This window comes from Zeus faber (assembly GCF_960531495.2).
Source record: "Zeus faber genome assembly, chromosome: 17".
Lineage (NCBI taxonomy): Eukaryota > Metazoa > Chordata > Actinopteri > Zeiformes > Zeidae > Zeus > Zeus faber.
In genome coordinates, this window is record NC_137204.1 from 26147638 (window position 1) to 26164101 (window position 16464).

At 44.1% G+C, this 16464-nt stretch overlaps 1 protein-coding gene across 3 annotated transcripts in view; it reads left to right on the top strand.

The window, feature by feature from the left end:
- The first annotated feature begins 808 nt into the window (after positions 1-808).
- The window catches only part of igsf9a (immunoglobulin superfamily, member 9a), a 65299-nt gene continuing 49643 nt past the window's right edge, over positions 809-16464 (top strand). Inside the window, exons 1-2 of one of the 3 annotated variants that reach the window (XM_080018140.1) lie at positions 809-856; positions 946-1056. The gene's annotated coding sequence lies outside the window, so the exon portion shown is untranslated. Of the gene's footprint in view, positions 1057-8144; positions 8221-16464 lie in introns of those variants that run through there. The other 2 variants (XM_080018141.1, XM_080018142.1) reach the window with 2 other exon arrangements.

The following is a 16464-nucleotide window of genomic DNA, read 5'->3' on the forward strand; positions in this document are numbered from 1 at the left end:
ACACACACACACACACCACAAAATCAAAAGTACACTTTCATTTTATATTAAATATATTTTTAAAAATATATATGTTAACCTTGCTGATAAAAACTGTAAATCCCACAACAACAACAACAAAGCACATTTTCATCAATGAGGGTGAGAATGTGTTCATAAAATATACATTAAAAAGTGCGATAAATAAATAATTTTGCTGCGGAACCCTGCAATTCTTCACACGCACACACGCACCACACACACACAAACTGCAAGTCAACCAAAAACATTCTCGTTTGTGAGGGTGATGGATAAATAATGCCCAAAAAGAGAATAACATGATTGTTATGGACGCCACAGGGGGCTGTGGATCCCAGTATGGGAACCCCTGTTGCAGCCTAATTACAAACTTCAAAATTCACAATCAACTCCCTTTTGAGGGTGAGTATATGTGTTTAAATATATATAAAAAATAGTAAAAACTATATCTTTATTATATATTTGATATCAAATTATTATTAATTAAAGTAATAATACTTATTATTATTGTTATTATTATACAAATACTACTAATATTATTATCAATAATAATTACATCAAAATGAAGTCCAAAAACATACTGACCGGGCGGACCGCCTGCAATTCCTCCAAGGAGCCCTAGGTGGGTCGCGATCCCCAGTTTGTGCCCCTTGCCCTAGTTTTTCAAAATAATGAGCGCACCGGTGGAGACCCAGCATAGGCAGGATAAAGCTGAGCGCTGATTGGTCCACGCCCCGCTGGGGGTGGGGCCTGTAGGTGAGAGCGCACGGAGCAAAGTGCGTCGGTGCGTCACGGATCTTGTTTTCTCATTTACACCTGGACCTGTTGACGGTAGAAAGTAAAAAGTTGTTATTATTATTATTATTATTTTAATTGTTTTTATTATTATTACTTGTTACCAGCACTCGGCTCTGTTTTTCTGGGCAGATTGTTTAGAGCACATGGTTTGAACCTTCTGAGAGACACCTGTGCACCGTGGGAGTGGAATACAAGTTGGAGCAGAGGAAGTAAGATGCCTTTTAAAGGACTGAGACGCGGGTAGGAACCACAATACTTACATTAAATACACTAAAATATACTGTACTTCATTAGTTACAGGCAGTTTGTATAAACTAGTGTTTATTCACCCTATACTGTAGGGATTATTATGATAATTATATGATCATTTATTTTTGTTATTGGTATTTTATTATTATTACTATTATTACTTTTATTGTTATTATGATTATGATTATGATGATGATGATTATTATATTATTATTATTATTACATGGTTTGCTGGTAAAAACGTATCAAAAACAATACATAAAATAAATATATAATACACAGTCCACTTCTCACTTCTTTTCATTTTTTTAACTTTTAGTACTTTAAATTATGAAAACCAAAAACCCTTTTGTGTAAAAAGCACCACTTTTAAAGATCATAACTTTTTTTTATTTTTATAGGTTATCAGGTTTGTGTGGTGACCTTTTAACTGGACGTTAAGGGGGAACTCGGACCGTGCTCTCTAGGTGTCGGGTTCAGCAGTGTGCTGCTGCTATTTCCTCTTTATTATTTATGGTGCGTCTAATTCCTAGTTTAGTTTCAGCACCAGTGGCTCCATGGTGTCAGTGGCTGCTTGCTTATTACATCTTGGCCTTTGTTTCTTTGGACACATACAAGTCCACAGTGGGTTGAGAAAGTAAAACACCCAGTGCCCTTTCACAACACAACATGCTTATTCACTGAGTGGAACTCACACAGGTCGTTTTTATGTTCTTCACATTACACACACGCTCCTTCCACCGTGACTTATAAGGACATTTCATTCATTCTTATTATTCATTAGGTTTAGTGTTTATATATAATAATAATAATAATAATAATTAAAACAAATAAAAATACCAATAATAACAATAATTAATAATAACAATATTATTATCATTGTTATTATTTTATTATGTACACTTAATTGTGGTTAATTTTATACTTGTGTTCAATATTTGTATTTAAATTATGTATTATTATTGCCGTTATTCTATCTATCCATCTATCTATCTATGTATCTATCTATCTATCTATCTATCTATCTATCTATCTATCTATCTATCTATCTATCTATCTATCTATCTATCTATCTGTCTATCTATCTATCTATCTATCTATCTGTCTATCTATCTATCTATCTATCTATCTATCTATCTATCTATCTATCTATCTACATATCTATCTATCTATCTATCTATCTATCTATCTATCTATCTATCTATCTATCTATCTATCTATCTATCTGTCTGTCTGTCTGTCTGTCTGTCTGTCTGTCTGTCTGTCTATCTATCTATCTATCTATCTATCTATCTATCTATCTATCTATCTATCTATCTATCTGTCTGTCTGTCTGTCTGTCTGTCTGTCTGTCTGTCTGTCTGTCTGTCTGTTGTTTATTTTGTTTGTTTGTTTGTTTGTTTCTTTCTTTCTTTCTACCTGCCTGTGGGTACCTAACTTAATGCACTCAGGAACAACCAAACAGGGTTGTACTTGCCACACTATCCATCCAAATAGATAGATAGATGTCAGTCGGTCGGTCTGTCCGTCTGTCTGTCTGTCTGTCGATCCATTTATCCATCTGTCTATCTGTCTTTCCCTCTATGCTTCTGTCTCTTTGTCTATCTATCATTTATCCATCTATCTATCTGTCTATCTGTCTATCCCCCTATTCATCTGTCAGTCTGTCTGTCTCTCTGTTTATGTATCCACCTGTCTGTCTGTCTGTCTGTGTGTCTGTCTGTGTGTCTGTCTGTCTGTCTGTCTGTCTGTCTGTCTATCTATCTACCCGTCTGGCTGTCTGTGTGTCTGTCTGTCTGTCTGTTCTTGTGTTGTTGTTGTTTTAGTGGTGTATCTTGGCTCTTTAAAGGGAGCCGGGTCTCGTTTCTTAGCAGCCGTGAGCGGATCCTAAAACGTTCCACTTTGACAGCAACTGTGAAGGGCTGCCGACACACACACACACACACACACACACACACACACACACACACACACACACACACACACACACACACATACAAAATAAAAAAGTATTTAAAATGATATCTCTTATCTTATTTCTAGGCACGGTTCAGCCCAAAACAGCCCCAGACGGTACAATTATTGTCCCCAGACGCCTCAGAGCGTGACTTTATGAGTGATGTCGTCGTTCATAAAGGACACTTGTGTACATGTCTGCGTGAAGGTCAACGGCAGCTTGATCAGATACTCCGCAGGGTGCCCGGGGAGGAAGGGAAATTCGTGCTTTCCGTCAAACTCCGGCATCTGAGGGCGAGGTTGAACCGCGGGAGAATACATAACGGGGGGAAAACCATCCCTTGTGTTGCAAGATCAAAATCTGCACGTCCGCGCCAGTTTGTCGAATTCCCCGTTTTGTTTTTTTTTCGTCCGGAACGGCGGCGCTGAGCGACATCAGAAACGACTCGGGTGTCGCTGAAGCTATTGAGCTGTTGGTAGTGGTGAGAGGTTCATCCCCTTTTCTTCATTTTGAGGTTCGGTTCTTGACGAGTCGTTCTGTAAAACGAGTCGTTCATTTTTTTTAGGACTTTTTGCTGGCTTCCTGAACGATGAACGAACGAGTCGTGAATGAAATTCCCACAAGAATCATTGAATTCTGTATTCAGTTCTTCAGGTTTGGTGGAATCTGAAGAGCGAATCACTTCTATTCAAATGTGAATTCAGTCTTGAGTCACTGTTTTCACTCTCTCCAAGATTCACTCTCTTATGGGAGTGACTCCAGACTCCCGAGTCATTGGAAAGATTTTTTCCCCGTGAACGAGTCGTTTGCAAGTCCCGGTGTTTCCTAAATCTTTATTGTAAGATTTAGGAAACACTGGGTTTACAACAGAACTTCTGATGATCAGTGGCACGCTTCACATCCCCGTTCCGTCTCCAGAGCGTCATCATGCGGAGCATCCTCCATCCAATAATCACAGTTATCGAACTGAAACGAATGATCACAACGCCATTCCAAGGTTGATCTACCCCTTTGGCGTGGGAGCCGCGGGGCGCTGTGCATCTCGCTGGAATCCTCACATTTTGGGCTTACACCCTCCGGCGCCACGTGGCGCAGGGCGCTGGGATCAGAGCGACTCGGGCTTCGTCTCTGACGACGTTCCACGTCGCTCTAAGGAATCACCCTTGTGTGGGCGCGGCGTGAAAAGAGAAAAGAAACGACTGTTCTGGGTCTCCACGGGCACGTCCATAACATTTCAGCGGTTGAGCCGACACCTGAGACAGAGGATTTGATATTCTTATAATTATCATCCTGTATTTGTAGGTGTTGTACTCCTCAGGCCGCTGTCCTTATATTCTTTTCTTACGCCGCTGGAAGGCCCCGCCCTCCGTGGGATCAGAGCGACAGAGCAGAGCACCTCGTACCATCTCCTGTCGTCTTGTCTGGGCTCTTATCTGCCGCTGTGTGTCCCCTTCAGCCTTTTTCTCCTCTGACTCAGGAAAACTGCTCCCTGAACCGTTCACCTGTCCCTCCTGTTCCCCCTCTCAGAGCGTGTCCTGTAGTGTGCTCTTTTGCAATTCTGCGGAAATAAGATCTCAGCGTGGTTCCCCGACAGCAAAAAAAAAATCAGGTTCGCCTCACGCTGACAGTCCATATATTTAGTTGAAGTCCCTTTAGCGTTTGAAAAAATATATAATCTGAAATTCATTCGCATGATTGCCACCATATTGACCATTATCAATGGTATCAATGGTATCAATGGTATCAATGTTATCAATGTTATCGAAATTGTACCTGGTTCATCTATTTAATTGGGGGGGGTTTAAAGTTTATTGTACCTATGATGTCTAAGTGCTGTCTTACATTGAATGAAAGTCAAATAAATGATCAGAGCATGATTCAAAGGTTCATTTTAACCTTTGGAGTCACAAAGGACCCGTTAAGTCATATATTCATAATTGTAATTTGAAGGAATCCTGAGACGGATAACACATCATGTGGTAAGAAAATGCCAGATTTGTAATTATTTTAAGGATTTGTTTTCACTGCCAAATAGACAGAAAAAAAACGAATGAAAGATAAGTAGTGCAAACTAGCGCTTGTGTTGCAAGATCAAAATTGCAAGGCTGCACCAATTCCTCTAATTCATCGGTTTATAGGATCGTGCATGATTTCAGTGTCAGTGTGAAACTCACGATCCGTTCCTGTTAAAAAGAGGGTTACAGCTCAAAGTTTCCCGGTTGCACTAAACTCACTCTGTCCACAGTTTATTATTCTTTATAGAGCAACTGAACGCAGCGTGCATGAGCACTTTATTATTTATTGATTTATTTGCACTGACAAAGGTGGGGAAAAAAAAAAAAAATCCCTCATGCTGCTTCCCGGTATGTCACGAGGTTCTGTTGCTGCTTTTTTCGCTCTTTGATATTGTTAATGTTTGGGTTCTGTTGCTGCTGCTGTTTCCTGGTTTTCCTCCATCAGAGGATGGGTGGAGGACGGGAGGAAGTGTCTGGAGAGCCTGTGTGTTTCCATGGCGGGAGTAAATTGACTGGAACGTGTGTGTGTGTGTGTGTGTGTGTGTGCGTGCGTGCATGCATGTGTGTGTCAGTGGTTTGACTCATAGTGCAGATTTAATGAAGAGACATAACTGCAGCAGCAGTGATCTCGTGTGTGTGTATATGAATGTGTATATATACAGTATGTGTTTATGTATGTGTGTGAGGGTTGTTAAACAATTATAATGCTTAATCGCGATTAATCGAATGATAGTTGTGCCATTAATCGTGATTTTCTTTTATTTATTCAGAGATGTTTTCTATTTAAATAGCAGCCTGTTGAGTTAGAGCTCCACTGTGATTTTCTCATTGAGAGCAGTAACTCTAACCGTCATCAGAATTTTAATTAATGACGTTTTCACTGTAGAAAAGCCGCTTGTCGTTCCCCTTTTCCCCCGACAAACAAGCCCGTTGACATGAAATTGTATAAAAACATAAATTACAAAGGAAAATGAATGAATAATAATAATAATATTCCCATTAATATTAAGAGCGGCTCTCAGCGCTGCCGCTGTCTGTCAAGCAGCAGTGCATTCTGGGTAAGCCAGCAGCTGCTCGGCTTGTGAGGAATCGGGAGCACGACGGTCGATGGCAGCGGGTTAGGGTCACTTAGGGTTCAGCAGGTGGTGCAGGTGGTGCAGCGGGTGAGGGCGGGGCCCGGTTGGTGATCGGTTGTGTCACGGCTGGTTGGTGTTAATGCCATGGACACACCACACGTCTTTCAAAGCGCTCGGATCCCTGCGCTGTTCACACCGCACGGCTTTCTGTCTCGTGAGGGGGAGCCTTGACGCCGTGGCGGTTTCACACGACAGGACTGACCGGGTCAGTCGGGTCCGTCTGTCACGCGCGGGGCAGGATCATTCATCTCTTATTCCATTCTCGATCACTGAGAAAAAAAATAACATAAAAAAAAAGCAGAATTTAAATGAGAAATATTATAGGAGAAAAGTCGAATACATATGTTGTGTATTTTTGGCGGCTGCTCCGTGCGCTCCCGTCTCCCCGTCTGCTCTCATTGGCTGCAGCTCGTTGCGTCGCTCGGATCGCGCGATCATTTTCCCCCGATCTGGGGCTTTGCCGGGGGAGGAAAATCAGACTAAAATATTTTCGTCTGAACTCGGCGTTGGGTCGGAAGCAGTTGGCAGCAGCCGTCCTCCATTGTACCTGAACCGGTATCATATTTCTCCATCACACACATGTAAATACATAATCAAATACCTCTCTCTCTCTCTGTCTCTCTCTCTCTCTCTCTTTCTGTCTCTCCATCATTTTCCTGCCATATGACATCTATATTTATTTCCCTCCTGATTTCCCTCCAGTATTTCTCCCGCTGGTCAATCTATTTCTCTGCCCAATACCTCTCGCTCGCCCTCCCTCCCTCCCTCCACTCCCTCTCTCTCTCTCTCCCTGTCTCTCTCTCTATTGACTTTTTCATTGCACGATTTTCTGGATTGACTCCACGCCGCACTCTGAAAGCTAACCTTTACACAGCAATGATAACACCCCCCCCCCCCCCCTCCTCCTCCTCCTCCTCTTCCTCCGCCCGTCTGCAGCAGCGTTTGACCCTCCCATCAAGCTTGTCACAGGTGGCGCACGGGACCCTCTTCATCGTCGCCAGCGTCCGCTCGTTTCCTTTCGCCAATCAATCAGACAGTGAATGTCTATGCGTCCGGCTGCGGTGACGGACAAAACAAAACTAAAGAACGACTCCCGTCCGAGTGACACGAGTCGTATGAAAGATCGGTTCGCGACGACCGAATCGTTCGCGAGTCCTGCCTCTGCATCGCGAGAATGTAGTCGTGTAAGAACCTGCTGTAGGCGTCAGGGTTAGAATCTCTATTATTTTTTATATATATTTATTTTATTAATTTTATTATTGTTTTTATTATTATTTGTGTTCTTTTTTTATTTTTATTTTATTTTTTTCTTATCTCTAATTATCTTAAACACACGCTCGTCTTCATCATCGTCATCGTCGTCTTGTCTTTGAGCCAAGCTGGTCTTTGTTCCACCCTAACCCTCCGCTCTATCCACTCCACCCTAAAAAGGGGCGATGTGGAGGCGCAGGGAGAAATTTTATGGGCGGTTTAATGAGACGCACGTTGGCTTTAGGACGTCGGGATTTGCATGTAAATGCTGATACGCTGGGAGACGCTCAGGGCCATTCACCCGGGGGCCCGGGGGGCCAAACGGGGTCCTTCGCATCGACGCAGACGGCGCCTTTCGACGATCAGCCCGCGTCACCTGCCCTGACCCTGATAAGTTGGCGACGTGACCCAGTGAAGACTCGACGCCTCCGGCATCCAGACTCGGCGCGGCCGACTCGTTTTGCGTCACCGTCACGCGCTCGAGTGGAACCTGCCGTGGGCGTCGGGGTCGTAACCCCCCCCCCAGCACGTGTGAACGCGCGCGGCCGCCGCCGGACCCCGTGACGCCTGTTAAGCCGACGCCTCCCCTCACCCCCACCCCACCTTCCCCGCCAAGCCGCAGAGTTAAAATGCCTCGACATTTTCCTGCTCATTGCGTTGAGCGCGCGCCAGACGGCTCGACTCCTGCTCTTTCCACGGCAGTGTGAAAAAAGGGCACAGCAGGGGTTATTTATATTTATTTATTTCTTTCTTTTTAATGGGGGCGGGTCGCACGCTGCAGACAGGCTACAGTGTGGTGATTATGACATTTCTGTGAACCTGCGCGCGCGTGTGTGTGTGTGTGTGTTTACGGAGACGCCCAGGGACCGCCGTGGAACAGCCTCGCCGGCCGCTGACAGCCGGTGTAATTGTGTTTCACTTGTTCAGACTTTGCCCCGGCCGCGAAATGAAAAGCCCATAAAGCTTGGTGAATAGGCTGGAGAGATATGGGCTGTTTTTTGCCATTAGGGCCGCTCTGCCTGGCAGCCTCGACGTTCTCTTTCAACTAATGGAACATTCAGAAAGAGCAGAGGCGATTAGAAAGGAACCGGGAGCAGGTCGGCCATCACTGGTCTGCTAAACACTGGGCTGTTATGAGTGGATTAGGAGAACAATGTGTGATTCAATTAGATAGATGGATGGATGGATATACATACATACTATCACTAGACGGAATATAAATACCATTACTAGATGGATAGATAGATATATATGGATAGATAGACAGACAGACAGATAGATATACACACCATTACTAGATGGATAGATAGATAGATAAACAGATAGATGGATGCATATACATACTATTACTAGATAGATAGATGATAGACAGATGGATGATGGATAGATGGACAGACAGACAGACAGATATACGTACTATTACTAGATAGATAGATGGATAGATAGATGTATAAAGTTTGTGTATGAAGTCAATTTCAAGTTCAAGAGATTATTTGTCACATACAAATACATACGGTCATACATACTGTATATGCAAGCCGTCATCTCCAAATAACCCGTGTGTCTGCTCCGTGCCGGGACATGCCTACGTGGCTGTTGGGACGGGCTGTTTGACACGTGCCCGCAGGATTCGGCCGGTCACTGGCAGCGTTTCCACCCTCCCAAAATAGCCTCTGCTCTTTCAGCGGGTGTAATTAACGTCGCTTAGCTTAGCTTAGCTTAGCTTAGCTTAGTTTAGCTTAGCTTAATGACGCGGCATTAGCGGGGCGCTGCGTGTGGGGATGGAGAGCTGAGAGCAGCGTTGGCACCGTCCCTGTTAAAACCCCAAACCCCAGGCCAAGTGCACTGTCCTGGGGGCGATGGAGGGCGCGGTGGATCCGCCCGCCGCACGCCACCCGAGTGACGTTTTCAGAGACATGGGGGATGGGGTTGAAAACACAACAGTTTTATTGTCGGGAGTGGGCTAGGTGGAACAAGCCCGGAGCAGATGTACAGCGTGTCATGACAAGGGCTCCTCTCCTGTGTGTTTGTAGGGATGGGGGTTTTATCTGTTGCTTGTTGATCGGTATAATGAGCAACGGGTGTACAGCCACCCTGGTCCTGGGCCCAATTCCCTACAGGTGTGGCTGCTCAAACCACACCATCCCCACACCACAGATGGATTATTATTATTATTCTATACCTTATATTATTATTTTTATTATTAGGGGTCCAACCCACAGGGCTGGAAACCTATTGTTATTGTTCGGCAGCCCTTTATTAGATTAGATTAGATTAGATTAGATTCAACTTTATTGTCACTAGCAGAGTACAGGTACAGAACCAATGAAATGCAGTTATTGTTATTGTTCAAGAAAAAAAGTCTCTGAATTTGAAGCCTAAAACTATGTGGAACACTAACTATGGCATAACACAGTTGGCCTCTCGTTTGTCACAAAGACATCGTGGTTGAAATTTCATCCAAATCGATCCACATACGAGGCAGATATTAGCAAAGAAAGGACCAAATTTTGAGCAATTTTCAACACAGACGAGGCAGTACATCTGACGCCAAAATATGTCCAACCTGGCTAAAACTATCTGGCAGACATACCTCGACATTAGCTACCAACATGGTTGGGGTGTCGTTTAATCCGCTATGTCACAAGCATCTCGTGATTTAAATTTCATCCAATTGATCCGCATACAGAGCAGATATTAGTGAAAAACCAAACAACTTTGACCCGAAATATTGAGTTGATCTTGGTTAATTGACGTCAAACGTCTCATTCTAAAATGAAGGAGATGAGGTTTACAGTAAGACGCTTTATGACATCATGGTATTATTTACTATAAATGTACAGAATGTGATTGAGAATGTCCAGTTGGAGCGTGTCCAGTGTGCGGCGTGGGCTCGGTCACTCTGCAGTGTTTAGACGTTACCAAACGACCTATTTACGTGTATATTTATAAAGCTTCTTACCTGGTCGGTGTCAGTAGATCTGTGAGTTTGATACTTTAAATCAACCACATTACTTTACCAGATTAATGAAAAATACAATGAAAACGAATCATTAAAATGTTGTCAGCGCGTCCCTCAAAAACATTGAAATGTGCGACTGAGTGATGCGTTCAAGATCCACTGAGGCGTTGGAAAACTAGATGCCGTGCAATGGTAAATCCGCACAGAAGTACCACGACATTTTTGGTTTTTCATGGAAACGTAACTTACCAAAAAAGGAATCCAAGTAAAAAACTCAGCAAATATATGACGTGTCCGACACAGCACCAAACAGCCACCCGCCACTGGGAGTGCAGCTCTAATTCCACAGACAACATGTGAGTTCCAACAATGAGCAGTTCTGGTTTACAGGCAAAGATGGACGGTTGTTTTAAGGACAGGAGGGTTGCGCTGTGTAGACCGCATAGTGATGCAAGACGAGCAACCAGGAGACGACAGACCGGGGGGAGCCCTTGCTGCGTTCAAGTAAACCTCAGAAAATCGTGCTGCTTTTTCAAAGAACGTGGGAAACTGTAAAACGCACCCGACACGACCAAACTGTACCCTGTGTATTTTTGCCTGCAGCTTTATAATTATCAATGTTATTGTTCAGATTTTTATTATTTTCCTTCTCCTTGGCAATTATCAGGCTAAAAGTTTGTGGAACAGGGCGACCGCTGAGATACGGACATGGTTGAGGTGTCGTTAGAACCGGGACGTCGCAGGCAGGGAAGGAATTAGTGAAAAACTGACCAAATTTGACTAGAAGTAGCCAAACATTTGTGCATCACTGACACGCTAAGGTTCTAAAACCTCGGGTCGGGTAGTGAAACGAGATGAGTTTGTGGAGTGAGGTGGAGTGCGGTTTTCCGGTTTCATGGAATCGTAACCTATCTGAAGACTTGGACACGTAAAAAACACAGAAAGATCCACAGAAAGTCGTCACCACACTGAGTCCAGTCCACCCCGAATGTGCGAATGAATGATGCGTTTATGTTCTTGGAAGGCATCAGTAAAACCAGCACCCGGGAAAATGTAAATACGCACAGAAAGGCGTCAAGGCTTTTCGGATTTCATGGAACCGTAACCCATCGGACAGTTTAATCCACGGAAATGCGTCACCACTAAAATTACGTCACTAGGTCCTTGTTGCCCCACACAGCATCAAATGGTTAAGCTTCAAACTATGTCATTATTGGCCAACACCAAACGTCAACTTCACGAAATAAATATCTTGGAAGTTGGCTGCGGAATTTGAAATACAGGCAACGGCAGAGGTACTTGGTGTACATATATTCACATATAATCGTAAACAATGGTTCAAATATTGCACATCAAAGCCACAATTTTAAATGGATACAGGAATTTAGTTTAATCGTATAAATGAATGTCATTATGAATTTGTTAGATGTGTTAAATGTCGAAATTCAGAAGATTGTGCTGATATTTGTAATAAATCGAATAAATCTGAAAAGCACAAAGCCCATTGTGTAATAACAATTCCTGAACCTCCGGAAACTCCGAGCTCCCTCCGGATGTCCGAGCTCCTCGCCCCATCTCTAAGGCTGAGCCCGGCCGCCCTACGGAGGAAACTCATTTTGGCCCCTTGTATTCGCGACCTCGTTCTTTCGGTCACGACCCAAAGCTCATGACCATAGGTGAGGGTTGGGGCGTAGATTGACTGGTAAATTGAGAGCTTTGCCTTGCGGCTCAGCCCCCTCTTCACCCCAACGGTCCGGTACAACGCCCGCATCGCCGCCGACGCCGCACAGATCCGCCTGTCCATCTCAGGCTCCGTTTTCCCCTCACTCGTGAACAAGATCCCGAGATACTTGAACTCCTTCACCAGGGGCAGCAACTCGCTCCCAACCAGGAGGGAGCGATCGCAAATACGCTATACGAAATACCATGTTGCTGAAATACAAAGAAAAGCTAGATATAATTCCCATAATTAACACAAAAGACGTTGAAGACATTATGCTGCTGTTTAATATAATACCGGAATAGACGAGAAATGGACATCAATTTTCTGCCGACCAAACAAACAACTCAAGAATGTCTGAAGGGGGAAATTACTACAACACAAGCCGAAGAGATGCCGAGTTGAACATAAAGGGCCGCCGCATGAGTGTAAAGTGCTGCAAAGAAAAAGTGGATGCGTTCGTCGATTACAAAGCAACGATTAACTACAGATGAATGAGATAGGAGCAAAGAGGTCAGCACTTACAGGTGATGCTCCAATACCACCAAGTACAACACGCTGAGGAAAAATAGAAAGGCCCTTTGCGATGAAGTGTGAAAAGAACAGAAAAGTTGGATAGAGGAAAATAAGGTGGTTAAGATATTCGTTAACAACAAAGGACGGATAAACAACACTCAGAAGACCGTGGACTTAGTCGGCCAGGACACAAAATGTCTTTGCCAGAACAAAATAACCCTATTTCCGGAATGACAAAGTCAAGAAAACAGAAAGAAATTAAGATGAAATGAAGAAAGAAATGAAGACAAGACCAAAAACAAGTATTAAAAGGTAAACGTCACCTGCATAACAGCGACAATCAGTGTGAAGACCTAAAAGTACCAAAACGTAAGACGAGGAAGCGCTGAACTCAACACGTAGGACAACACCACCAGGTAAAAACAACCTGGGAGCTCCGTTAAATGCTGAGAAGAACATTTGGAAACGTCCGTGAATAACAAAGGATCCATAAACTACGTGTAAACCGAGCGCAAACAAAGAGGATGGAGAATTTATCCGACCAATATTTAATTCTATATATACTTGAAAAAGTGACCAATGCCAGGAATGAGAAAAATAAAAAGGAACGGACATAAGCTACGACAACTGGACTGCAATGCAATAGAAGTGAAAGAAGAAAACGACAAGCGGTCGGCCTCGTACAGGTGCCGTGGAAAAACACAGTCAACGCTCCAATGTAGCCCTACAGCATTTTCAATGGGGAAAAAAAAAGACAAAAATGACTGGAAAATACAGAATAGTGAGAAATGAGTGAATAACAAACATCTGTAAAACCTGTAAAATATAATATAAATACCCCCCCGACTAAAATGGACCCCGTGTATTGCTGCCTGCAGCTATAATTATTATTACCTGGCGTCCATCCCGCCGGGGTGGACGCCAGGTAATAATAATTGTATAATAACAATAACGCGCTGGAGGCATGTTTATTATTTACCGTTTAATTTCTCAGGCCAAAAGTGTCTGGAACAGAGCAACTGCAGGGGCTACTGGGTTGAGGTGTCGTTTGAACCGTGACGTCACAGACATGTCGTGCTTCCAGCTTCACACAAATCGTTCCGCCTACGCAGCAGAAAATAGTGCCAAAAACGGCTAGACTCGAGCGGGAGTAGCCCAACTTCAGCGCGTCACCAACACGCCAACGTTAGAATTTTTTCCCGATCGGGTAATGGAGCGAGATGGGTTTAAGAATAAGACACTTTATGACATCATCATCCAATTTGCTGCAGTAAATGTGCGGCAGTCAGGCACTGAACTTAGAAGCAGACAGGCCAGCGTTTGTAGCGATGGAGAAATTAAGCTTTTTTGAAGCGTTATAGTTTACACAGCACACTGTGTTGTAAATGACAAAACAAAACTACTATGTGTATATACTGTATATAGGTATGAACATACATTTATAATGATTTAACACAACAGAAAAGCAGCTGAATCTATCAATATATACTTAATAAACTACTTAAGCCTTATAGGATTAAAATTGTAAATGGTGGCGAAAACCAGCCGCTAAAATATAATTTATTATTTGATGAACTGATGAAGTCGGTGCAGCAGGGTTTTGGTTCTCCAAGTTGAGAGGGATGCTTTTCAAAGTAAGCTCAAAATATTTGAGCTTCCTAACACTACATTGTACGATGCAGTTGTCAGCTCATTAGTTTGTGATTCACATCCAGTAAAATTCACCAAAATGCGGAAAATTAAGTCATATCTGAAACACGACAATGGCAGAAGGCACGGACGCGGTTGAGGTCTCATTAGAACCGGGACGTAGCAAACGTGTTGTGGTTCCAATTTGATCAATACCCATCTGCATTTCGAGCGGAAATGAGTGAAAAACTGCCCTTACTCCATTAGTTCCAGGAGCGGGCCGCTTTGACACATCGTCATCCAACGTTTTTTACGTCCAAGCGCGTCTTTCGGAACTCATTCCCCTCCAGCCACTTGCGAGTGCGGCACCGAGTGTGAAGAACAATAATTTACCTCCGTGCAGGGAGCGCAGCTGCTTCGTACTCCTTTCTGCTTTCCTTTATATTCTGCTCCGCTCTCTCGTATACATTGCGGATACGTCCAAAGACGAAAAAAGTCATCATCGCTGATAAGCCGGTAGCGTCGTCCGCCATCTTGGGTGTGCTAAAACTCTGCAGCGTCATGTCCTGCCTCCTTCAAGATCTACCCCGGCTCCGCCCCTCGTCTAAACCAAACAGAGTATTCCCAGTCGGTGTGTGCTACATGTGTGAAAGGGCGACTCTGTCCGGATTATCCGGACATTGTCTGGAGTTCATGTGTGAAAGCAGCTCGAGACAGAGCTCGAGCCGGGGCTGCGTTTAAAGGAAACTCGGAGAACTGTAACTCCTGCTGTGTTTTGCAAAACCCCGGAAACTGTGACTTTCTACTACCTACTATAAGTATTGACTATCTATACTGTAGTTCTTAAAACACCGTTCTTCAGGTATATTTAAACTGAACTCCGGAAGTGGAACATGCAGTGACGAAGGCGCATGCTGATTGGTACCTAAAATGACTAAACTGGACCTCGTATATTGCTGCCTGCAGCTATATTTATTCTGTTCTTTTTTTTTTGAGGTATTTCTCTGAACGAGCGGAAAGTGGTGAAACGTCATACAGAGGATTTCAAGCAGCGCAATCCAAACGATAATGTTTAGTGAAGCCACTTGCGGTGGTTTCGGGGCACCGGGGGGCGGATATTTCTATTTTCAAATGAGGCACCAAAATGCTGAGGCCCGGGGGTGGTTTTGGAGGGGGGCGGGGGGGGGGGACCCTGGCATGTGCCTAAATATGTGTATAATCTGTACATGTGTTGCACGTTATGGGGTTATAGCTTGGATAATTGCACTTAATCTGCATGGCCAGTCATGATTACAGCTTTAATTCATAATTTCCGGCTGGTTTTAGCACAAATACAGACTTGGGGGGGGGGATAACAAACCGGCAACATTTTTAAACACCTTGTTCCGCTACTGTACGCTGCTGCTTATCTCCGCCCTTAAATTCAATGCATTCACACGCACGCATGCACGCGCACGCACACGCACACGCACACACACAAAGTGGGCCAAGCAATGACTTCATTGATGCGTCCTAAATAACACACTTAGATGTCGCTCCCCGTGCGACTTCCCCAGGATTTATACGACATTTATGACATTTACTTTGAGCGGAGGACAGCGGGCCCCCGGGGCCCCCTGGCAGAGGGCCACGCGACGCCCCATTTGGGTAATGATGTGGGACTAGTTCCAGACTGGGAAGAGCTTTTCAATATCTCAACGCTCCGCTCCCCCTGTCGTCTTGTCGCAAGCGGCTAGCGGCTTTGTGGGGCCTCAGTCATGTTTTGGGAGACGTGTCGTTTTAGAATCATCTCCGGGCCCCCGCAGACAGCGACCACCGCGGCCACACGCTCGTGTCCATGTCAGTGTTACTTTATGTTCATTTTGACGTGTTTTCGTATTTGTTCTTTCACGTTTGAAAGCCACGCCGCCTCCGCCTTTTTAAACCTAGTACAGTCAAAGCGTATAGATGGTTTTACTTTTTAAATGTAGTGGAGTCAAACTCTCCGACACGGATCACACTTAAAGGTGCAGTATGTGGAATTTAGCGGCACCCAGGGGTGATGTTGCGGATGCTGCTGTTGCCGCGAAACTGTCTCAAAACGAAAGGCGAAAGGCGCTCTCTAGTGCCAGTGTTTGGTTTGTCCTTTCTAGGCTCCTGTAGAAACATGGTGGTGCAACGTAACGGCCTCCGTGGAAGGCGACCCGCTCCCTATGTAGATTAGAAATTGCTCA